Below are 24,335 nucleotides of genomic sequence, written 5' to 3'. Positions count from 1 at the left end.
CCCCAGGAGGTCTCTGAAAATGAACAGCTTAACCTTTTGCTTCCCAGAGAAGAGATGAGAGAAATGACTCGCCTTGGGCACTGGCTCCCGCCGCCACGGCTGTCACATCTCTAGTGCCAAGTGTCCTCTCTGGCTGCAGGGAGAGAAAGGTGTCCCAACAGCCTTGGAGCAGCAGTGCCGCCCCCACCTCCCCAGATTCTGCACTGGACTCCGCTCCTCAGTGGTGCACAAGGCCTTCGGGCACCCTGGGGGGGACAAGGTGCTGAAGCATCATCAATAATGGATGGCCCGTAGGGTGTGAAGAGCTGGTGGAGGGGATGGAGGGGGAAGCAGGCAGGGGAGGAGCTGTCCTCTCAGGGAACTGATATAGGCACCTAGCTGTGCACCCACAAACTCAGTTTATACCAATGCTGGAGGAAGGAAGAGAGGAAGGAATGATTTGCTGGAAAAGAAAGGTTGGGACAACTAACAATTGCAATTCCCAGAATATGTCTCCAATCTGAGTTGAATACTGAGCATACGATTTTGGCCAATCACAGAAATGACCATACAGGTAACCTGCCCCTGTGGGCTCTCTCCTCCACAGACTATGAGCAGAGATTCAAGGCACCAGTCTGCTGCCATTACCACCAGTGATTTTTTTTTTTTCTCCTGAGTGTGAAGGAAAGAAGCTGTTCACCAGAGTACAGAACTTAAAAGGATTTGCTGTTGCTTCCAACGTGTGTGTTCTTTCAGATGCATGAATTAATAATGGAGCCATATTTGTCAAGTAAGCAACCTAAAGTTCACGACATTGCAGGAGGACCAGGTTAATGGAGCGTTTCTAAACCAAGTGTAAATGTACAAGCTGCCAATTTCAATCATATCTTAAAAATGAGTAGAGTCTAAAGAAAACATCAGGTTGTGGTTCATCTCCTGTTGAGACTCAAGGGTGTTCACTCATTCACTGTCCATTTAGTTGTTCATTCATTGAACCCCTTGCGGCTCAGCTGGTAAAGAATCTGCCTGCAATGTGGGAGACCTGGGTTCGATCCCTGGGTTGGGAAGATCCCCTGGAAAAGGGAAAGGCTACCCACTCCAGTATTCTGGACTAGAGAATTCCATGGACTGTATAGTTCAAGGGTCACTAAGAGTCGGACCTGACTGAGTGACTTTCACTGAGTTGTTCATTCATTGAACACATATTTAGTAAGAGTCAAATGTGTGCCAGCCAATGTGCTAGGTTCTAGCAGCTAAATCATGGTTCCTGGTTTCGAGACACTTTCTTCCTATTATGAATCATAACCAGAGGAGTCAGAAAGTCCAAGCTCGCACATCCACGTCCACATGCCATCCTCACATAGGTCCTGAGGTTGTGGGGAGCCAGGTGTCAGCAGGCTGATGACAGGTCACCCCAGACAGCTCCAATTCTGCCTGAAGCCTTTTTATAGAGACTTACAGAGGGTGTGTGGGTAAATCCCTGGTGTGAGGGGGTGGAGAGTGAGAGTGAACACATAACACAAAATATGGAGAAGCTAAAAATAGGAGCTTAAAATCAACACCAGATAAAACCAATTGCATACTACAAAGACAGCAAACACTGATACGGAGGTCATTTACTCTACTATCCCCAGAGAGAGAGGCTTTTTAGTGAAAAAGATTCTGAGGTTAAACCTAACAGGCATGAAATGATTTGACGATTTATAGTATTTGTCTAGATTTACAGAACTGATCAAGGTTCAACACTTCCCAGCTCTCTGGGTGCAAATGGCTTCTCCTTCCTATTTTATTTCCTCCATAACAACTGAAAGGTAAACTTTGAACCCCTTTTTGGCTAGTGATGAATATGAACATATGTACGTGTATATTTTGTCAGCTAGATTTATGTTTATTACTTCTGGTTAAGTGTTCTGTATGAAGACCCCACAGTTCAAAAGCATCAATTCTTCGGCGCTCAGCCTTCTTCACAGTCCAACTCTCACATCCATACATGACCACAGGAAAAACCATAGCCTTGACTAGACGGACCTTTGTTGGCAAAGTAATGTCTCTGCTTTTGAATATGCTATCTAGATTGGTCATAACTTTCCTTCCAAGGACTAAGCATCTTTTAATTTCATGGCTGCAGTCACCATCTGCAGTGATTTTGGAGCCCAGAAAAATAAAGTCTGACACTGTTTCCACTGTTTCCCCATCTATTTCCCATGAAGTGATGGGACTGGATGCCATGATCTTTGTTTTCTGAATGTTGAGCTTTAAGCCCACTTTTTCACTCTCCAGTTTCACTTTCATCAAGAGGCTTTTTAGTTCCTCTTCACTTTCTGCCATAAGGGTGGTGTCATCTGCATATCTGAGGTTATTGATCTTTCTCCCTGCAATCTTGATTCCAGCTTGTGTTTCTTCCAGTCCAGCGTTTCTCATGATGTACTCTGCATATAAATTAAATAAGCAGGGTGACAATATACAGCCTTGACATACTCCTTTTCCTATTTGGAACCAGTCTGTTATTCCATGTCCAGTTCTAACTGTTGCTTCCTGACCTACATACAGATTTCTCAAGAGGCAGGTCAGATGGTCTGGTATTCCCATCTCTTTCAGAATTTTCCACAGTTTATTGTGATCCACACAGTCAAAGGCTTTGGCATAGTCAATAAAGCAGAAATAGATGTTTTTCTGGAACTCTCTTGCCTTTTCCACGATCCAGCGGATATTGGCAATTTGATCTCTGGTTCCTCTGCCTTTTCTAAAACCAGCTTGAACACCAGGAGGTTCACGGTTCACGTATTGCTGAAGCCTGGCTTGGAGAATTTTGAGCATGACTTTACTAGCATGTGAGATGAGTGCAATTGTGCGGTAGTTTGAGCATTCTTTGGCATTGCTTTTGTTGGAGAAGACTCTTGAGAGTCCCTTGGACTGCAAGGAGATCCAACAAGTCCATTCTGAAGGAGATCAGCCCTGGGATTTCTTTGGAGGGAATGATGCTGAAGCTGAAACTCCAGTACTTTGGCCACCTCATGCGAAGAGTTGACTCATTGGAAAAGACTCTGATGCTGGGAGGGATTGGGGGTAGGAGGAGAAGGGGATGACAGAGGATAACATGGCTGGATGGTATCACTGACTCGATGGACGTGAGTCTAAGTGAACTCTGGGAGTTGGTGATGGACAGGGAGGCCTGGCGTGCTGCGATTTATGGGGTCACTAAGAGTTGGACACGACTGAGCGACTGAACTGAACTGAACTGATGAAGACCCCACATTTTATTTCAGCAGGGGTTTAGAGTTTATTTGAGCAGACCTTGACATTCATTAATCAATTAAGCAGCACAGGGTTGGGCATTTGCTATGTGCAAGGCCAGAATTCTGAGCACAACTGGATGGTCAGTCAAAGACCCTGCCTTCTCTAGCTTATAGAAAAACTATATAAGAAAAGGAACTATATAAGAAACTATAGGGAACTATATAAGAAAAGGGTACAAATAACTCTGAAACAGGATAAACAGTAGGAAGGGAGACAGAGGAGGAATAAGTGAAGCTCAGAAGAGACAAAGACAGCTTCTGCTTGCATGATCAAAAGGGGCTTTGGAAGAAGGTGAGTTTGGGTTGAGTCTTGAATGACGGCTGGATTTGCTCTATCCTGGTGCGCAGAACATAGTGGCTACTCTGTTCCTGTGTGGTGTAGTGAAACCACAGAAGCTGATGTCAAGAATAAGATAAAGGCATCCTTTATCCTTTACTCAATATTGTTGTGAAGGCCAGCCCAAAACAGACAAGGGAAAACAAATAAGGACTATAAAAACGAAAAGCAAGGAAATAAAATCATCATTATTTAGAGATGATGTGATTGTATACCTGGAAACCTATTATATGTAACATGAAATTGAATTAGATGGCTATGGGAAATTCATATCTGGAAATCAGTAGCCTTAATATTTGCAAATTATAACTAGTTTAAAAAATCTCAAAGAAAGAAAAGACTATAAATATCTAGGAATAAATGTAGTGAGAAGTGTACAATACCTGTATAAACTAAACTTTAAAACATTGTTTGGGACATAAAGAGCTTTAAAGAAATAAAATATGTATCACATCTTTTGATGGGAAAACTCAGAATCTTAAAGATTTAATTGCTCTCAATTTAATATATGTTTATAATAATCTCAACAAAAATAGCAATAAAATTTACCCATGGAGTTGTAGACAAGATGAGTTAAGAGTTCATTGTTGTTGTTCGGCCTCTAAGTCATGTCTGATTCTTTGTGACCCCATGGACTGTGTAGCCCGCCAGGTTCCTCTGTCCATGGAATTTTACAGGCAAGAATACTGGAGTGGGTTGCCATTTCCTTCACTAGGTGATCTTCTCAACCTAGGGATTGAACCTGGGTCTCCTGCCTTGGCAGGTGGATTCTTTACTGCTCAGCTACCAAGAAGTTCATTAAGAGTTCTTATAGAGGGACTTCCCTGATGGTCCAGGGATTAGGACTTTGCCTTCCAATGCAGTGGGTGCAAGTTTGATCCCTGGCCAGGGAACTAAGATCCCATATGCCTCATGGCCAGGGAAGCCTGGCATGCTGCAATTTATGGGGTTGCAAAGAGTTGGACATGACTTAGTGACTGAACAACAAGGTGTTCAGCTGAAAAAAGAAAAGTTGCAGATCTTTATCTTATACTTCACAAAAGCATAGATGAATCAAAGATTTAAATGTAACCACTAAATGATTACAATCCACATAGAAACATAAGGAGAATTTCTTTATACAACTATAGAGTGGAGAAGCTCTTTCTGTGTGTGATCCACAAAAACAATCCATGTAAGAAAATAAATGTAACAACATAAAATAAAATTTTAAAAAGGCTGGACAACAAAATCTACAAAGTCAAATAATATACTACAAGCATTTAAACTCCATATTATAGAAAAAAAAGGCTAATTTACTTAATATAGAAAAAGCTTCATAAAGTCAGTAAGAAAAAGACCAGAAATATAAACTAATCTTAAGGATATGAAAAGACACTTACACTCACTTCTAATAAGAAGAGTATAAACTAAAAGCACAGCAACCTGACATTTTTCACTTATCACCTTGGCCAAGATTAGACAGTTTGACGACATCCTAGTTGACAGGATGTGGGGGACAGGTTCTCAGATGTGGCCTCTGACAGTCTATGTTGGTATATATATTATGGAGAGCAAGTTGGCAATGCTTATCCAAATTTTAAATATGCATAGTCTTTGACCCACACTTTAACTTCTAAATAGTCACTCCTTCAGATATCAGATAACTTTTGTTCAAGGAAATTCACCAGAGCAGTGCTGTAAGACCAAAGAGTGAAACTAAATATCTACCAATCATGAACAAGACAAATAAATTAGTTTGTATTTCTACTGTTGAAATGTTATGCTACAACATGGAAGACTCTTCAAAATAATATGCTAAGTTAAAGGAGCCAGACACAGAAGAGTGTATATGGTATGGTTCCATTTCCATGATGTTCTAGAATAGAAAACAAATCAAGAAGCCCATGTTGATTTTCCTTACATTTATCTTCAACTCTTTTAGAGAGTGTGCAATAGGATGACATTGCAGTTTACTCTTGAGCCTCTGGGGCAGAGTTATCAACATTTTCACAGAGTCAACATTTAAGCAATTGCTCTTATACTGTCAAATTATGGCATTCTAACCTCTCTATTTAGTTTATGTATTATAGCACATTTCCTAAATAAAAGCATTTAAATTCAAAAGAAAGAAAGAAAAACTGATCATGATGATAGAAATCACATCTGTGGTTGTTTCTAGGGGGGGAGTTCAATTTGGGGGAAGGGGAAAGAGAGAACTTTCTGGGATGAAAAATATATATATATATATAACATTTAATTCCATTAAAACTTTAATTGAAGTATAATTGATGTACAATCTTATATAAGTTATAGGTGTACAACATACTGATCCACAAAAGGTTATACTCCATTTATAGTCATTATAAAATTTTTGCTATATTCCCCACATTGTACCATACATCCTTGCACTTTAGCAGTTTATTTTATACATAATAGTTTGTACCTCTCAATCCCCCACCCCTGATTGCCCCTCCTCTCTTCCCTTTCCCTGCTGGTAACCAAGAGTTTGCTCTCTGTATCTGTAAGTCTGCTTCTCTGCTGTTAGGTTCACTAGTGTGTTGTATTTATTTAGATCTCACATATAAGTAATATAATTCAGGACTTGTCTTTCTCTGGCTTATTTCACTTAGCATAATGCCCTCCAAGTCCACCCATGTCACCATAAATGGAAATTTTAAATTCTTTTTATGGTTGAGTAGTATTCCATTGCATACATTTACCACTCCTTCTTTATCCATTCATTTCTTGATGGACACTTAGGTTGTTTCATGTCTTGGCTATGGTAAATAATGCTACTAGGAACATTGGGATGTATGTATCCTTTCAAATTAGTATATTTGTTTTTTTGAACACACACCTAGAGCTAGAATTGTTGGATCATGTGGTAGTTCTATTTTCAGTTTATTTAGAAACTGTGATACTTTTCTACAGTGGCTGTACCAGTTTACATTCCCACCAACAGTGTACAAGGGTTCCCTTTTCTCCATATCCTAGCCAACAAAAATGTATATTTTATAATGTGGAGGATTACACAACTATATGCATTTGTTAATACAAGAGCAAACTGCACTTAAAAGCTATGCATTTCATTTTATGTAAACATGTCTCAAATAACTGAAAAAACTTCTATCAAGATGTTTATATGCCCAGCTGACGTGCTATTTCATGCACATGTAAACAGAAACTAATAGCCGTTTCCTTTGTGCAGTTATTTTTATTTACCTCTTCCCCCAGCTGCTTAGATCCAACAGAATGTCAAATACCAACATTATATTCAGCCTTACAATTCTATATTAACCTCTATAAAATATTCTAAATGTATATGCAACAAAAAAATTGAGAGTGGAAGAATTTGAAAGAAAAAGGTTTTTTTCTGCCCACAAAAGCTGGTAGAAGATATTATTACCCCCCCAATTATTTCACCTCAGAGTGATAGCCAAGGTTTTGAAATTGGTTCCTTAGAGCAGTTTTCGAGGCTACCTCTGGGCCAGGCAGGAGGCCAAGGAGGGAAATGAAGAATGAGGACCACTCTTCATCTTTCTTGTCCATTTGTGCCAGACAACTCCCCCTTTCTCAGTTATAAATACTCGAGTACCATATAGGATCTTATTTGAGAAAAAGGATTCTGATGTTGAAATTTGAAAAAATGCTTTGTTTCTACCTACTTTGAATATTCTACTATTCTACAATAGAACCTGGTGGCCTAAATCATAATTTTTGGACAAGGACATACTTTGTGAAGGGATTCTGGTTTTGTCAATTCACTACAAAATTGTCACCACTAACAAAATTCCTATTTTAGGTCTTTCAGGCTACTATAACAAAATACCATAAACTGGGTGCCTTATAAACAACAGAAATTTACTTCTCACAGTTCTGGAGGCTGGAAAAGTCCAAGAAAAAGGTGTTGGCAGATTTGGTGTCTGGTGAAAGCCATGGAAAGCCTACCAGGTTCCTCCATCCATGGGATTTTCCAGGCAAGAATACTGGGGTGGGTTGCCATTTCCTTCTCCAGGAGATGTTCCCAACCCAGGGAGTGAACCCGGGTCTCCCAGATTGTAGGCAGATGTTTTACCATCTGAACCACCAGGGAAGTATTTAAGCTGGTTTTAGAAAAGGCAGAGGAACCAGAGATCAAATTGCCAACATCCTCCGGCTCATCGAAAACGCAAGAGAGTTCCAAAAAAACATCTATTTCTGCTTTATTGACTATGCCAAAGCCTTTGACTGTGTGGATCGCAATAAAAACCAGAAAATTCTGAAAGAGATGGGAACACCAGACCACCTGACCGGCCTCCTGAGAAATCTGTATGCAGGTCAGGAAGCAACAGTTAGAACTGGACATGGAACAACAGACTGGTTCCAAATAGGAAAAGGAGTACATCAAGGCTGTATATTGTTACTCTGCTTATTTAACTTCTATGCAGAGTACATCATGAGAAACGCTGGGCTGGAGGAAGCACAAGCTGGAATCAAGACTGCCGGGAGAGATATCAATAACCTCAGATATGCACATGACACCACCCTTATGGCAGAAAGTGAAGAGGAAATAAAAAGCCTCTTGATGAAAGTGAAAGAGGAGAGTGAAAAAGTTGGCTTAAAGCTCAACATTCAGAAAACGAAGATCATGGCATCTGGTCCCATCACTTCATGGCAAAAAAATGGGGAAACAGTGGAAACAGTGGCAGACTTTATTTTTGGGGGCTCCAAAATCACTGCAGATGGTGGTTACAGCAATGAAATTAAAAGACACTCCTTGGAAGGAAAGTTATGACCAACCTAGACAGCATAGTAAAAAGCAGAGACATTACTTTGGCAACAAAGGTCTGTTTACTCAAAGCTATTGTTTTTCCAGTAGTCATGTATGGATGTGAGAGTTGGACTATAAAGAAAGCTGAGCGCTGAAGAATTGATGCTTTTGAACTGTGGTGTTGGAGAAGACTCTTGAGAGTCCCTTGGACTGCAAGGAGATCCAACCAGTCCATCCTAAAGGAGATCAGTCCTGGGTGTTCATTGGAAGGACTGATGTTGAAGCTGAAACTCCAATACTTTGGCCACCTAATGCAAAGAGCTAACTCATTTGAAAAGACCCTGATGCTGGGAAAGATTGAGGGCAGGAGGAGAAGGGGACAACAGAGGATGAGATGGTTGGATGGCATCACTGACTCAATGGACATGAGTTTGGGTAAACTCCGGGAGTTGGTGATGGACAGGGAGGCCTGGTGTGTTTCAGTCCATGGGGTTGCAAAGAGTCGGACACGACCGAGTGATTGAACTGAACTGAACGCCTGCTTCCTTGTTCACTGATGGCTGTGTTTCTGCTGTGGCCTCATATGGCAGAAGGGACAGGGAGCGTTCTTAAGGTTTTTAAGTCTCATTTATGAGGGTTCCCCCCTCAGGACCTCATCATCTCCCAAAGGCCTCTCTTGATACCCACTCTCCTGATACCATGACCTTGTGGGGGTAGCTTTCAACATATGAAGCTTAGGACACAAATATTCAGACCACAGGTACCAAATGAGCTAACTAACCATATGAACTCACATTCTTCAGAGTTCCCCTTACCTAGGGTACTTGTCCAGTCTATTTCTCTTTTTTTTTTTTTTTTTTGACATTTAAATTTTATTTCATTTTTAAACTTTACAATATTGTGTTAGCTCTGCCAAGCATCAAAATGAATCCGCCACAGGTATACACGTGCTCCCCATCCTGAACCCTCCTCCCTCCTCCCTTCCCATACCATCCCTCCGGGTCGTCCCAGTGTACCAGCCCCAAGCATCCAGCATTGTGCATTGAACCTGGACTGGCGACTCGCCCCATACATGATATTATACATGCTTCAATGCCATTCTCCCAAATCCTCCCACCCTCTCCCTCTCCCACAGAGTCCATAAGACTGTTTTATACATCAGTGTCTCTTTTGCTGTCTCATACACAGGGTTATTGTTACCATCTTTCTAAATTCCATATATATGCGTTAGTATACTGTATTGGTGTTTTTCTTTCTGGCTTACTTCACTCTGTATAATAGGCTCCAGTTTCATCCACCTTATTAGAACTGATTCAAATGTATTCCTCTCAATGGCTGAGCTATACTCCACTGTGCACATGCACCACAGCTTTCCTGTCCATTCATCTGCGGATGGACACCTAGGCTGCTTCCACGTCCTGGCCACCACAAACAGTGCTGCGATGAACAGTGGGGTACGCGCGTCTCTTTCCCTTCTGGTTTCCTCAGTGTGCATGCCCAGCAGTGGGATTGCTGGATCATAAGGTAGTTTTATTTCCAGTTTTTTAAGGAATCTCCACACTGCTCTCCATAGTGGCTGTACTAGTTTGCATTCCCACCAACAGTGTAAGAGGGCTCCCTTTTCTCCACACGCTATCCAGCACCCATTGCCTGTAGACCCCTGGACTGCAGCCACTCCGACTGGCGTGAAATGGTACCTCATAGTGGTTTTGATTTGCATTTCTCTGATAATGAGTGATGTTGAGCATCCCCTCATGTGTTTGTTAGCCATCTGCATGTCCTCCCTGGAGAAATGTCTACCCAGTTCTTCGGCCCATTCTTTGACTGGGTCATTCATTTCTCTGGAGTCGAGCTGCAGGAGTTGCCTGTATATTTTGAAATTGCTCTGGCTGCCCACTCCGAATCCCTAGGTGCGAGTCAAGGAAGTCATACTTGAATCGTTTGACCTTATTCATTTCAGTAACAGTCGATTAGATTCATGAGAGACTTAATCTTAACCCAGGAGAATTCTGTCCCTCTCTCGTTGGTCTAGGGTTGTGAAAACAAGTAGTAGATCAGTTGGATGGCTGGAGGTAAGACAGCCAAATGCCTGAAATGAAAGGATCCACTGAGCTAGGGCTGGGACAGACCATGTGTAAGTAGAAGAGGGTGAGAAAATGAAGAAATAGAGAGGCAAGGATGTGAGGACCACGTGTGGTTCTATGAAAGGAAACAGTTTTCCCACCTCCTACGCCACATAGCTTGCTATGCTTCAGTGTCCTCATTCTTTTCAGACCCTCCATTGACTTGGGGGCTAGAATGAAATTCCAATCCTTGCAGTTCTATGGTCCTGATGATGGCATCCACTCATTTACTGTCTGTACAATAATTTTGTTTATAACAAGGGATGTGGACACTAAAATAGATGTAGTGAGGTCCTACATTTGAAAATAAAGCCCAGCAAAGAAAGCAAAGTACTTAGCACTACTGTTAGAATATCTGTCATCATTTTGCAAATTAGGTGTGATGGTTAATTTGGTGTGTCAACTTGACTGAGTCACGAGGTGTCCAGATATTCGGTCAAATACTATTCTTGGAGTCTGTGAGGATATTTCTGGATGAGATTAACATTTGAATCAGTAGACTGAATAAGGCAGAATGCCCTCCCTAATGTGAGTGGGCCTCATCCAATAATTTGAAGGCCTGAATAGAACAAAAAGGCTGATTGTGGTGCTGGAGAAGACTCCTGAGAGTCCCTTGGACTGCAAGGAGATCAAACCAGTCAATCCTAAAGGAAATCAAACCTGAATATTCATTGGAAGGACTGTTGCTGAAACTCTACTACTTTGGCCACCTGATGCAAAGAGCCAACCCATTGGAAAAGACCCTGATGCTGGGAAAGATTGAAGGCAAAAGGAGAAAGGGGCGACAGAGGATGACATGGTTAGATAGCATCACCAACTCAATGGACATGAATTTGAGAAAACTCTGGGAGTTAGTGGAGGACACAGCCTGGTGTGCTGCAGTCCATGGAATTACAAAGAATTGGATGACTTAGTGACTGATCAATAACAACAACTCCTATGAGTAAGGGTGAATTTTTCCTGCCTTCAGACTCAAAACAGAACATTGCCTCTTCCTAAGTCTTGAGCCCACTAGCCTTCAGACAGGAAGTAAAACATAAGCTCTTCTAGTTCTCAGGACTTCACACTCTGATGGAATGATCCATCAGCTCTCTGGTGTCTCCTGCTTGCTGACTCACCCTGCAGCTCTTGGAACTAGCCAGCCTCTAATATTGTGTGAGCCAATTCCTTGTAATAAACCTTGTCTGTTTATATACATCATATTGGCTGTGTTTCTCTGGAGAACCTTGACTAATACATTAGGAAGGATGTTCCTCCTGAGTGGACATGGCCTGTGAGCAGATGGTACCTTTGTGTGAATTAGAGCAAGTGCCCCTTGCGGTCAGAGGTGGGGAGAAGCAGAGCATGGATGGGATGTCGGGTCTCCCTTAGCTGGGCTCCATCAGACAAAGCCCAGCCTCCACACCAATCAGTAGTGGCCTTCCAGTAGTGGAGCCCAGGAGTCAGCAAACAAGAGCTTGTGGGCCAAATCCAGCCTGCCACCTAATTCTGTGAGTAAGTTTACTGGAACACAATCATACCCATTTGTGGGCTGCTTCTGCAAACTTAATAAGTTGCAACAAAGAGATCGTAAGGCCCATGAGCTGAAAATACTTATTACAGAAAAAGTTCACTGACCCTAGGCTTAGCCTGTATCTGATATTCATTTTCTAAAGATCCACTGTAAATAATGAAATAAATCTACCACTGAGTACAGGAAATGCATCTCAAGTGCTGGAACTGAATGGGTACTTGGGTCACTTGGTCAACATTTGCTTAAAAACACAATGTAATGCTGGAATCCTATATAAGTTCATTTCCCCCTACAAAAGGTTGAGCAGTGTATTCTCTGGCAGGATAAATCAGGTTTATTGATTATAAGAATACATATGATTCTGTTTCTATTTAAGGTTGGGGAGAGAGAGAAGAAAAGCAAAACTCTAACCCATCAGAAGAAACTTTCAAAGTCTCACTCCAATCATAATTCGAGGAATGCTGTATACCAGTTTCACAGGTTTTTTGAAAGAAGGCCTCATCTGTTGCTTTACTATTTTTCTGTGCTGCTTCAATGATCTTCAATAGGCAGAGAGATCGTGAATAATAACTGGGGATGAAAATACAATTTTCTTGAATTTGTTACATGATAGTGGCTTAGATTGAACTAAAATAGATATATGTGTGGTCTTCTGGTGGGAATATCTAGTAAGAAACACCTGTTGGCTGTAACTATAAGTAGGGTTTTATTTAGAGTTTCTTTAAGAGGGAGTAGAAGACAATGGCCAGAGAAGGCACTGGCACCCCACTCCAGTACTCTTGCCTGGAAAATCCCATGGACGGAGGAGCCTGGTAGGCTGCAGTCCATGGGGTCGTGAAGAGTCGGACACGACTGAGCGACTTCCCTTTCACTTTCCACTTTCATGCATTGGAGAAGGAAATGGCAACCCACTCCAGTGTTCTTGCCTGGAGAATCCCAGGGATGGAGGAGCCTGATGGGCTGCCGTCTATGGGGTCACACAGAGTCGGATACGACTGAAGCGACTTAGCAGCAGCAGAAGAAACTAACAAGCCCAGAGTAATTTTTTTTTTTTTTTGCAAGGGATGAGTTAAAAGAGGATGAAATGTTGACAGATGCAGAATAACCACAATAAAAACGTCACCAGAGAAAAACTAGTAATGCTTCAAAGATGAGAAAGAGCATTTCACAGGAGACTAAGAGCTGTCAGCAAAGCGACGTGTTCAGAAAATGTGACTGTGTTCTCAATCCATCACCCCATGTCAGGGTTCCCGTGTCACGTCTTCAGAACCCCTCCAAGCCTCTCTCCCCAGTTCAGGAGGAGGTGAGACTGAAATCCTGGTGGACATTCACAAAGAAATCTCTTATGAGAGCCCCTCCTTCCTTCCAGCTAGACAGGATGGCTCACTTTTATGCTCTTAAGAACCTACAAGTTAGTAATATATTTCTTATATCAAGAACCCATGGCTGATTCATGTGAATGTATGGCAAAACCCACTACAATACTGTAAAGCAATTAGCCTTCAATTAAAATAAGTAAATTAATTTGGAAAAATAAAATAAAAACAGAAAGCTCTGGGTTCAGCCCACCCGGCAGAAGGCATTCCTGAACGAGTGGAGGGAGACAAGTAAAGCCTGCAGAGCACTGAAGTTTTAGAAACAGCCTGTAGAGCGCACTGTTAAAACAGTGTGATGGGGAAAATTGCAGTAAACGGAAAATACATGGGTAGGGGAACTAAAGGTTTATTTTATTATCCGGACCAACTGCTTTTCCCCCAGTCTGCAGACAGGGATAATTCTGAGTGTAGGAACTCCCCTGGCGATTTTTAATTCCACTGTCCTCCTCGCCGTGGCTCAGCCTTCATCCTGTTGGCCTGGAGTCTCAACTTCTCTGCTTCCCTGGCAGTGGGAGATGTGGCTGCCCTCCTCCTTCGTGCCTGTGGTCAGGGAAAGTGAAGTGTGGTGACATTGAGACCCCATCCCAGCCACTGCACCGGAAGAGAGAAGGGCAGGGCAGATGGCAGGCGGAGCTGACCACACCAAAGTATCAAATCCGTGCTGGTGACTGGAATACAAATTTACTAAATACAAGGCTTGAAGCCCGGCAGGGATTAACTTGATGCCACTCTGTCAGAGAAAACCAGCAACCTGGGGAAGGCAGTCTCCACATCTCCTGGGGTAAGGATCTCCACTACAGTTTGCTCAGGATGCTGTGAATCGGGCTGTTCCGTAGCAGTGGGTCCAGTTGAGTTCCCAGGCTTGAGTCTCTTAGCTTTGGGTTCATCTGGAATGTGCTACCTAACATCAGCTTTTTAAAAGCAGATTGGCATATATATACACACATACATTCATACAGATGCATATGTGCATCTCCACATAGACACACACTTATACATACACACATACATATGTATAATCATAGCACACATGATATACATACATATAACACATATATGTATAAACATAATACATTTATACACAATATACACAGGTATACATGAAAGTGAAAGTTGCTCAGTCATGTCTGACTCTTTGCGACCCCATGAACTGTATAGTCCATGGAATTCTCAGGCAAGAATATTGGAGTGGGTAGCCTTTCCCTTCTCCAGGGGATCTTTCCAACCCAGGGATTGAACTCAGGTCTCCCGCATTGCAGGCAGATTCTTTACCAGCTGAGCCACCAGGGAAACCCAAGAATACTGGAGTGGGTAGCCTGTCCCTTCTCCACCAGATCTTCCTGACCCAGGAATCAAACCAGGGTCCCCTGCATTGCAGGTGAATTCTTTACCAGCTGAGCTTACCAGGGAAACCCTTATATACCCCCATATATACAGAGATATATAGATACACACATACATCACCTATACATTATTGGGTTGACCAAAAAGTTCATTTGGGTTTTTCTTTCATACCATCATCTTGTATGAAAAAACCCAAATGAACTTTCTAGCCAACCCATTATAAACACATATGTATACATACATATACCCACAATACATACACATGTAACACACATATATACATACACACAAATATATTAATACATACACAATAGACACAAATATACACACACACATACATATACAAATACCCATATATACACATACTTATATATAAACACATATATATATATATATATATATACACACACACATGTGAGAGCTGGACTGTAAAGAAAGTTGAGCACCGAAGTATTGATGCTTTTGAACTGTAGTGTTGGAGAAGACTCTTGAGAGTCCCTTGGGCTGCAAGGAGATCCAACCAGTCCATCCTAAAGGAGATCAGTCCTGAGCGTTCATTGGAAGGACTGATGTTGAAGCTGAAACTCCAATACTTTGGCCACCTGATGCCAAGAGCTGACTTATTGGAAAAGATTCTGATGCTGGGAAAGATTGAGGGCAGGAGGAGAAGGGGACGACAGAGGATGAGATGGTTGGATGGCATCACCAACTCAATGGACATGAGTTTGGGTAGACTCAGGGAGTTGGTAATGGACAGGGAGGCCTAGCGTGCTGCAGTCCATGGGGTCACAAAAAGTCAGACACGACTGAGCAACTAAACTGAATACACATGTCCGACTTAATGGACATGAGTTTGAGTAAACTCGGGGAGTTGGCAATGGACAGGGAGGCCTGGTGTGCTGCAGTCCATGGGGTTGCAAAGAATCGGACTTGACTGAGTGACTGAACTGAACACATACTTATGGTAGACACACATATACATGCATGTATACACACACTTGTGTGTGTGTTTGGCTGGGTATTCATGTACAGCTATTCCAGGGTTAACAACAAAATGTACTTTGGGGCCTGAGATGAAAATCATTGGAAAATGCTTAGCTCCTAAGATACAAAAGCACGTGCTCTTTCTCTTTGTGCCTTTCTATTGTTGTCCACGTTTGGCCCTGTACAGACGCACACTCAATAGGCAGTGCTGATATGCTCAGCCCTGACTTTCTTTTCAAACCCGCTATGGAGAAGTGATGAGGGTCCTAAAGGAAAATCTTTCTTAGAACAAGTCTTTCATCAGCCTTGCCCTTCACAACTTTAGAAAAGCTAATCTGCTCCATCTTTCTGGCTCATCAGAAAGGTTGCCCTGCTGTTCTCAATCCAACAAACATTTCTGCACACTGGGTTTGTACAAAGAACTCTCTTAGGTACTGTGAGGTTACAGAGATGAATAAGATGAGGACCAAAACCTTGAAAACTTTGCATTCAATGGGGAGAAAAACCACACAAATGCCTGTAACCCAGATGGGGACAAATGCGGGCTACAATGCATTACAAATAAGAGGCATATTTTAGGAGCATGACAAAAAGAACAACGAGCTCTTAGCAGGGAGAGGAGGAAGTGGATTTGAACACAGCCATGGTGAATTAGTAGAGCTTCCTGACATGGGGAAGACAGAAAGGGCAATTTGGGTGGGGCAGTGGCCTGGGAAGAGGGTACATAAGCACCGCCCACTATGGCTGGCCTCCTAAACTCATGGAAGGACACGGGGGTGGAGGTGGACACGGGACGTCTCAGAAGAATGCCATGCTCAGAGCTTGAACATAACAAAGTAGGGAAGGAGAAGTTGAAAACACTGGCTCTTCGAAGATCACTGAGGAGCTGGCCAGAACAGCTGGGGATAGGGAGCACAAACCTCAGCACAGGAGGAAGAGGGGACGGGAGAGCAAACACAGGAGGAAAACTCACCCCAACTACTCCTCCCTGTCTTCTCCCCTGAGATGCCACCTCCCTGGAATTTGCACAATGAAAGAACCTTCCTCCTGGGAAGGAATCCAGCTTGAAACCTTTCTCCCCTTTGTACATGTTTGGCAGCTGCAGAGAATTCAGCACAGCCATGAAGGTTTCACTGGTGGGAGCAATAGCTTTTAATTAACTCTAGGGAGGATCTGCTAAGAGAGGTGCAAATTGAACGTTTCCCTTACGACCCTCTATGAGGTCCGATTTCTAATTAACAGATTCTCCCACTGCAAGCCTAGCCGCCCACCTGCTTCTGCAGCAGGGTAAGCAATAATGATGTATCAGCAAGTCAGCCCTCAAAGAGGGGGTCCTGTGAGTTCCAAGACCTTTTAAAAGCCCAAGACTCATAAAACGGCTTTTCTCAGCAAGGATCAGTTTAAAGAGCTTGCAAATACCTTCTGCTGAAGTTGTAGAAAGGGATAGAGCTGGGGGTCAGAGGGCCTGCTGACAGTCTGAAGGAAACTTGACCATTTACTGGGTTTGAAGTTAATGCAGGCATTAGGGAGTCGCATGGGAGTGGCCAGGGCTGAATAAGAACGGCTTGCATCGTTGGTGGACTAGGCAGGAGACAAGGGGATGATGTCGCCTTCTTAAGAATAAACCCAAAGGGTGCACAGATTTGGGATCACCCATGAACTTGGAGATCAGTCCAATCTTAGCCTTTATGCCCCTGCAGAATTCTTGGCAAGGAGACTTCTATTTCCTCATTTTGTCAAAAGCGGTATTAATCTTACTTGAATTTTTCTATCTTCTTCTCACATGTGATTTTCCATAGCACAATGAACTCTTCATTCCTTTTTTTGAATGAAAAGTTCTATTTGGCTTGATGGCAAAGAATAAACACATTTTAAATGCCAATTTTCTTCATGCTTAATTTTTCTCTGTGTATCCAATCTGAGAAGTGACAGGAAAAACAACAGTTCTGACAAGGAGCAACCAATAACTTTTAGCAAATCCATTAATTAGGGTCATGTTTACACTTCTTGTCATCAATGAAACATCTGCCTAAATAGGTTTTCTTGGTGTATAAAGTCATAGCCATCTGTCCACATGAGATAATACACTGCTTCAGTTTTATAAGGATGTGAGGCTTATATTTTCTGTCAGAAAAGGGCTTTGACTGCATTAACAGTGTTGGACATGGAGTCAGAAAACGTGGGCTGAGTCTCACTTTTGACACTTGGTAGCAAAGAGGTCTCCAGCCAGGGACCTTTGTTTCAGCATTTGTAATAACTATTTCCTGAAAATCCCATGGGCGGAGGAGCCTGGTAGGCTGCAGTCCATGGGGTCGTGAAGAGTCAGACATGACTGAGTGACTTCACTTTCACTTTTTACTTTCATGCATTGGAGAAGGATCCCTGTTCAGATGCCACCTGCCAGGGTCCAGCCCCGGCTGATCCAGGGAGTTCGAAGCGGGGATGGCGTCGGCGAGGATCAGGATACAATAGCTTCAATTAGATATTAATTAGAGATGTAAAGAGTAATAGAATGAGGATAGCTCAGTAGGAAAATTCAGTGGAGAAAAGGAGCGGAGTAGCTTGGTTTATGCAGGAGACCAATAAAACTTCAAGACAAGAAGCTTGCACCACTTACGTAGGCCGCAGGTGTCCCGTTCTCCCGAAGGAGAGGAGACACTGAGGCCTCCCCGGTTGGATCTTAGAAGCCCAGGCATAATTAGTAAGCTTGGTGGGTTCCGCGCTCCAGATGGAGACTCAGCCAGAGTTTGAGAGAGAGCGACATGGGGAGACCAGTATTTCGAGAAACTGATCCCAATTCTTTATTTTCCATGGTCTACTTTTATACACCGAGATGTTATGCAAAAGTCACGCGGGGTCAGCAGTCCTGACTTTTATCAAAGTCAGGTGCTTCATACAAATGTATACAGAGGTCTTAAGGGTGTTACATCATCTTCTGGCCAGGGGGCCTGCTGACAATTTATGACCCTCTCCTTGTGACAGTGGTCAGTCAACCAGGACACTTATTTCTCCAGGGGTGATTATTCTTAAAACAGACGCCACCCAAATAAAGTTACATTCCTATAGGGTGAGGGTGTAGTGGGTTTTAGTTAAGGAAAGAATTTACTTAGTCTAAGGTCTAACGTGATTTATATCAAAGGTTAATACTTATTTCTTCTATATATTCATTAATGTGTGTAAGGGCAGGGGATATGGAGACTTAGCAACAAACATTGGCTCAACAAATGAAAAACCCTTTACGAATACAATTTCTAATCAGCCCACTATACTTATACTAATGGTTTTCTAACTTTTCTAAGGAACCTGTTTCTAGAAGGTTTAAAGCATCTCGTGCCTCTCATGGTTGGGAGGCTGTGAGCAATCACATGTGGCCGGACAAGCCTGTCAGGCAGGCTAGAGAACCTTCAGAGGAGTTTGTAGGTTAAAACACTCTTGTCATGCCCAGGAGTTTGTATTAACTGGAGCTCTAAGTTAACTCCTTCTCCGAAAGAGGTGGTGGGGGACAGCCCCCTGTAAAGTCAGAGGTGTAGGTGAGAGCACAAAGTAGTAAAGTAGGCAGGCTCTGGTTATGGGGGTAGATGCTCGAGGATTTCCAGGGGGACTCCTGAGGCTCAATCCCGCCTTTGCTTACGTCGAGCCTCCTTCCTCATGACCTTTGCCACGGGCGGAGTGCCTCACGCTGGCTCCCAACAGCAACCCATTCCAGTGTTCTTGCCTGGAGAATCCCAGGGACGGGGGAGCCTGGTGGGCTGCTGTCTATGGGGTCGCACAGAGTCAGACACGACTGAAGTGACTTAGCAGCAGCAGCAGCAGCAGCAGCAGCAGGATGCAAGTGGACTGTATAACTTCTGTGACATTGGGCACTGCGCAATTAAACAACGCTGCCCTAAGGAACATTTGATAAGAGTAGGGGTGGGGATTGCAATTTAACTGTATTGCCAGGAAGCAGCACATGGCATTCATGAGGGCAATTCATCACTAGATTGTATTCTAAGTAATAGGGGCTCATTCTGACAACAAGCTTCCGCAGCAGAAAAAGAGAAAATGCTAATCTCATAGGGAGAACATGGGAGCCAAAGGGAAAAGAGTGGGAGAGTGTGTAGGTTACACGACCTGGAATCAGCCATCACTTTCCAGATCAAGTGAGTAGAAAGCAATCATCAGACAGTAGAGGAGATAGAGCAATGAAGAGCCTCACTGGGCTAGACATGCTTCCCAGAGCAGCTGATTTAAGGATTAACACAAATTCTTTGGTCGGGAGAATTTAAAAACTGATATCAGAAAATACCATATAATCCTTTCTAGTTTATTGTATAGACATTGGTTACAATCCTCATTTCAAAGTGTGAGTTTAGTGGCTCAACAGGGCCCTTGGTCATCTTCATGATATTACTATTTTCAAGGATTCCCTTTGTTATTGGCATTTGTTAAATACGTAGGACGAGGGAAACTAACCTAAATCTTAGAATCAAGATTCAGGTACCCAGAGAGAGCAAAGCCAGGGAAACTAACTCCCTTTAAAAATTTCATCTTAGCAAGACATTTCCAGCAGGGTGAGCCATCCGTGACAAAAGCACGCTGATGTACCACCTTCAAGGTGCCGTCCTTCTGCCAAACACTCTTGTCCATGCTTCTAGAACTCTCAGCCTTCTAAAGTATCTGACCTTTCTTTCGCTCTCAAGCCTCCTTCCGAACTTCATTCTCTATGTCTCCTTGTCTAGAAAACCTCACTACATACGCTACTGCAGACACGGTGGTGTCTGCTCAATACATAGACACCTCTGCTCAACACACACCCTCTCTCCCTAGATGGTGACTCTGATCTCCCTCCAGCCTGCAAGCTCCATCTTTCCACTTTGACTTGGAGACTCTGGAAGACCACTGGGGTTATTCCTTTTTCATCCCAAGCAGACCAATATGACCTTCTTCTCTGCTTTTTACCCTTGAAAGCAGCCCCCTAGCTAATTTATCCAAGTATTTAACCTACCTGGTCAAATATCAAGTCTATTTCCAGCCACAGATCCCTTTCATTCAATAGCATCATGAAATGAATTCAGTATTATGGCGTTACTTAAGAAGCCAAGACACCAGACTAATGAAAGAGTCTTGAAAGAAAGAACTGAGTTTTCTAGTATCTTTTGAAGAACAACTAGCTTTGGTTTTTCCAGTAGTCATGTATGGATGTGAGAGTTGGACCATAAAGAAGGCTGAGAACTGAAGAATTGATGCTTTCGAACTGTGGTGTTGGAGAAGACTTTTGAGAGTCCCTTGGACTGCAAGGAAAGCAAACCAGTCAATCCTAAAGGAAATCAGTCATGAATATTCATTGGAAGGACTGATGCTGAAGCTGAAGCTCCGATACTTTGGTTACCTGATGTGAAGAGCCGACTCATTGGAAAAGACCCTGATGCTGGGGAAGACATAAGGCTGGAGGAGAAGGGGATGACAGAGGGCGAGATGGTTGAATGGCATCACTAACTCAATGGACATAAGTTTGAGCAAGCTCTGGAAGATGAAAGACAGGGAAGCCTGGTGTGCTGCAGTCCATGGAGTCGCAAAGAGTCAGACATGACTGAGTCACTGAACAACAAAAAATATAACATTTATGTTATCCTGTCAGCTAAAGGGGCTTCCCTAGTGGCTCAGATTTTAAACAATCTGCCTGCCAAGGCAGGAGACCTGTGTTCAATTCCTGGGTTGGGAAGATCCATCAGCTAAAGAGAAAGTTGGCTCATGTCTTACACCCCAGGAAGCAGAGACATGGGCAGAGCAGGTGGCCATGGCTGCCTCTGTGGTCTATCTTGTCTTTCAACCCCCCTTCTAATGACACATTGCAGGTTGGAAATCCCAACCCTGAGACAGTCACATATTAAGGACTTTCGGGCAATTTGGGCATTTCAAATGGTTTAAGGAACCCCATTACCTGAAAAGGGTAACACATTAACTCTCCGTTACAAATTCCTGAAAACCAATCGATTCTAATCTACTGGTACCCAGTCATCAATCAATAAAAAGGGTCATAGGAAGGTCAGGTATGTTTGTTGGAAAAAAGGGACAAACATGCCCTTTCTGCTGCCACATCCATTTCACATGGATGCCACCACTCAATGGTCTGCATTACAGCCAGAATCCTAGCAGTCTTTACTGATGTTTCACAAGCTTTTCATTTTTCTTGTCCATTTCAAGTTTGGAATACATGAATGATCCAGAACACAATAATCTCTAAAAAGTGCTAAAATGTCTAGAAATACCATATAACTGATGAGACCTTTATGTCAGCTACAGTGATTTTTTTTTTTAAACACAAAGGGGATCATTGTAATTCTGCTTAAAATCTTTCAATGGCTTCCAGTGTAACTGGAACTGAATTGTATAAAATTCACTGGAATTTGAATTGTATAAAATTCAAATCCCTCACTGTGGGCTATACTGCCCTGTAGGATCTGGCTCTTCTCTATCCTTCCAGATGCACGGGTTACCATGTCCCAGTTGCTCAGCAACCTCCAGCCACTCTTCACCCTATTCCTCAAGCACATCATACTCACTCTGCCTCAGGGCCTTTGCACTTGCAATCCCTCTCCTACAATGAACTTCCCCTAGGTTTTTGCAGATCTGCCTCTGCAGTCCTGACTCAGAAGTCACTTGCTCACAGAAGCTTGCCTGACCAACCTGTATCAAGAGGGCCCCTCCCCTAGCCACTTGATCCCATCACTTCCTTTTATTTTCTTCATTGCATTTATCACTCTAGCAGCAGAAACTCAGTGTTATTTAAATTCATGAAATAAGTGTGTCTAGTTCCCAATGGTCTCTCTTGCCCTGAGAATCTTGTTATATCCCTTACTTTTTAGCTTGCTACATATGTCTCACTCTCTCTGCATTAATACACCAATAACTATCTCTGTATTAGTAGCAACAAATAACTTTCAGCAAACCCATTAAATTAGGATTAGGGTCATGTTTCTGCTTCTTGTTATAGCCTAAACACCTGCCTAAGTAGGTTTTCTTAGTGTATAAAGTCATAGCCATCTGTCCACATGAGATAAGAGTCTCCACTTAAGTTTAGTAATGATGTGAGAACTTGAGGCTTATATTTTCTGCTGGAAGAGGGCTTTGTAGAAAGAGTGCTGGAATGGAGTCAGAAGACTTCAACTGACCCTTGGTAGAAGAGATCTGAGGCAAGTAACCTCTGTTTCAGCATTTAGAAAAGGAAAATCATAACCACTTCCCAGGATGCAAATGAATGTAGAACTTCTATTACGTTGAGCATTGGGTGATTAAATAATAATTATTGATTGATTTGCTTTGATCCATCTCTTCTCTCTACATCATAAGCTCCATGAGAACAACGATGTGGTTTCTCTCTTCATAACTGTGTCTACAGTGTGGGGAACAGCATCTAGTATACAGTCGGTACTCACTACATTTGTTGAGTAGTTATATTAGCAGTTGGTCCTCACAGTTGTTCTGAGAGATAAATACATCACCCCCACTTCACATGTGAAGAGCCTGAGGTTACAAAAGGCTGGTCAGGATGCCAAAACTGACACTTAACTGTAACACATTCTTTGTAGGGTTAATTTGATGAGTCAGCTTGACCGGGCTACAAGGTATTCAGATGGTTTGTCAAACACTTCTGGGTGTTTCTAAGAGGGTGCTCTTAGATGAGTTTGGCATTTAGGTCAGTAGATTGAATAAAGCCGGGTGTGGGTAGACCTCATCCGATCAGGTGAAGGCTTGAATAGAACAAAAGGCCAACCATCCCTGATTAAGTGGGAATTCCCCCTGCCAGATTGCCCTTAGAACATTTTTCCCCTGCCATCCAGTCTTGAGTGGCAACATTGGCTCTTCCTGGGCCTTGAGCCTGTGGGTCACTGGACTGGAACTACACATCAGGTCTCCTGGGCCTCCTGCTGGCTGACTCACCCTGCAGATCTTGGGACTTATCAGCCTCCACAACTGCACAACCCAATTCCTTCTAAGGAATATCTCTGGCCATTTGTAGGTCTGTTCCTGGGCCATCAATCATTCATCTAAGTCTGCTAATGGCTCCCATCTCCCCATGACTCACAACACAATTTCTCTTTCGAGACTCTGCTGTCACCTTGGGTAGGCTAACTACCTTTCCCAGAATTTCCTGCTCTGTATGTTTCTGACTAGAATGGGCCATAAGAGACCTTTATGTGTAAAATTCAGAGGGCAGAAGTGAAAGAGCAGCTTTACCAATATACCTTACATATCCATTGACAGCCAGAAAAATCCTTCTCGTGCTTGAAGGGTGAATTCTTTTTTTGCTACTAGCCAGAGAAAACTCTGCTCTTGAAGGCTTCATGGGAGGTGAAGCCCAGTCAAATGATCCACATGTTATAAAAGTCTGTGCTGTATAACATATCTGATCCTAGAAATAAAGAGATAGACCCACATTCAAAGATCCAGATATTATGCAAAGCAGGTACGCCCTGGGAGGCTCTCAGAACTCTGCTTACTACAGTGCCCTTATTAAACTCATGATGGTCTAGAAATCTACAGGTAAGACTCATTCTTATGCACTGTTCCTGGTATATAGGTAACTGCTTTCACTCATAGGGGTGCTCTTCTACTGTTTTTCTACCTTTTTGTTGGGCAAACAATACTCATGTTCTCATGAATAATTA

The 24,335-nt window shown here is 42.8% G+C and overlaps 1 protein-coding gene across 3 annotated transcripts in view; it reads right to left on the bottom strand.

Annotated features, from left to right (window-relative positions):
- The window catches only part of RGS6 (regulator of G protein signaling 6), a 622,410-nt gene that overhangs the window by 240,921 nt on the left and 357,154 nt on the right, over positions 1–24,335 (bottom strand). The gene's annotated exons all lie outside the window — the stretch shown is intronic.

This window comes from Bubalus kerabau, chromosome 10, assembly GCF_029407905.1.
Source record: "Bubalus kerabau isolate K-KA32 ecotype Philippines breed swamp buffalo chromosome 10, PCC_UOA_SB_1v2, whole genome shotgun sequence".
Lineage (NCBI taxonomy): Eukaryota > Metazoa > Chordata > Mammalia > Artiodactyla > Bovidae > Bubalus > Bubalus kerabau.
The sequence above is the reverse complement of the archived record's forward strand: the minus strand, read 5'-3'. Positions and strand labels throughout refer to the sequence as shown.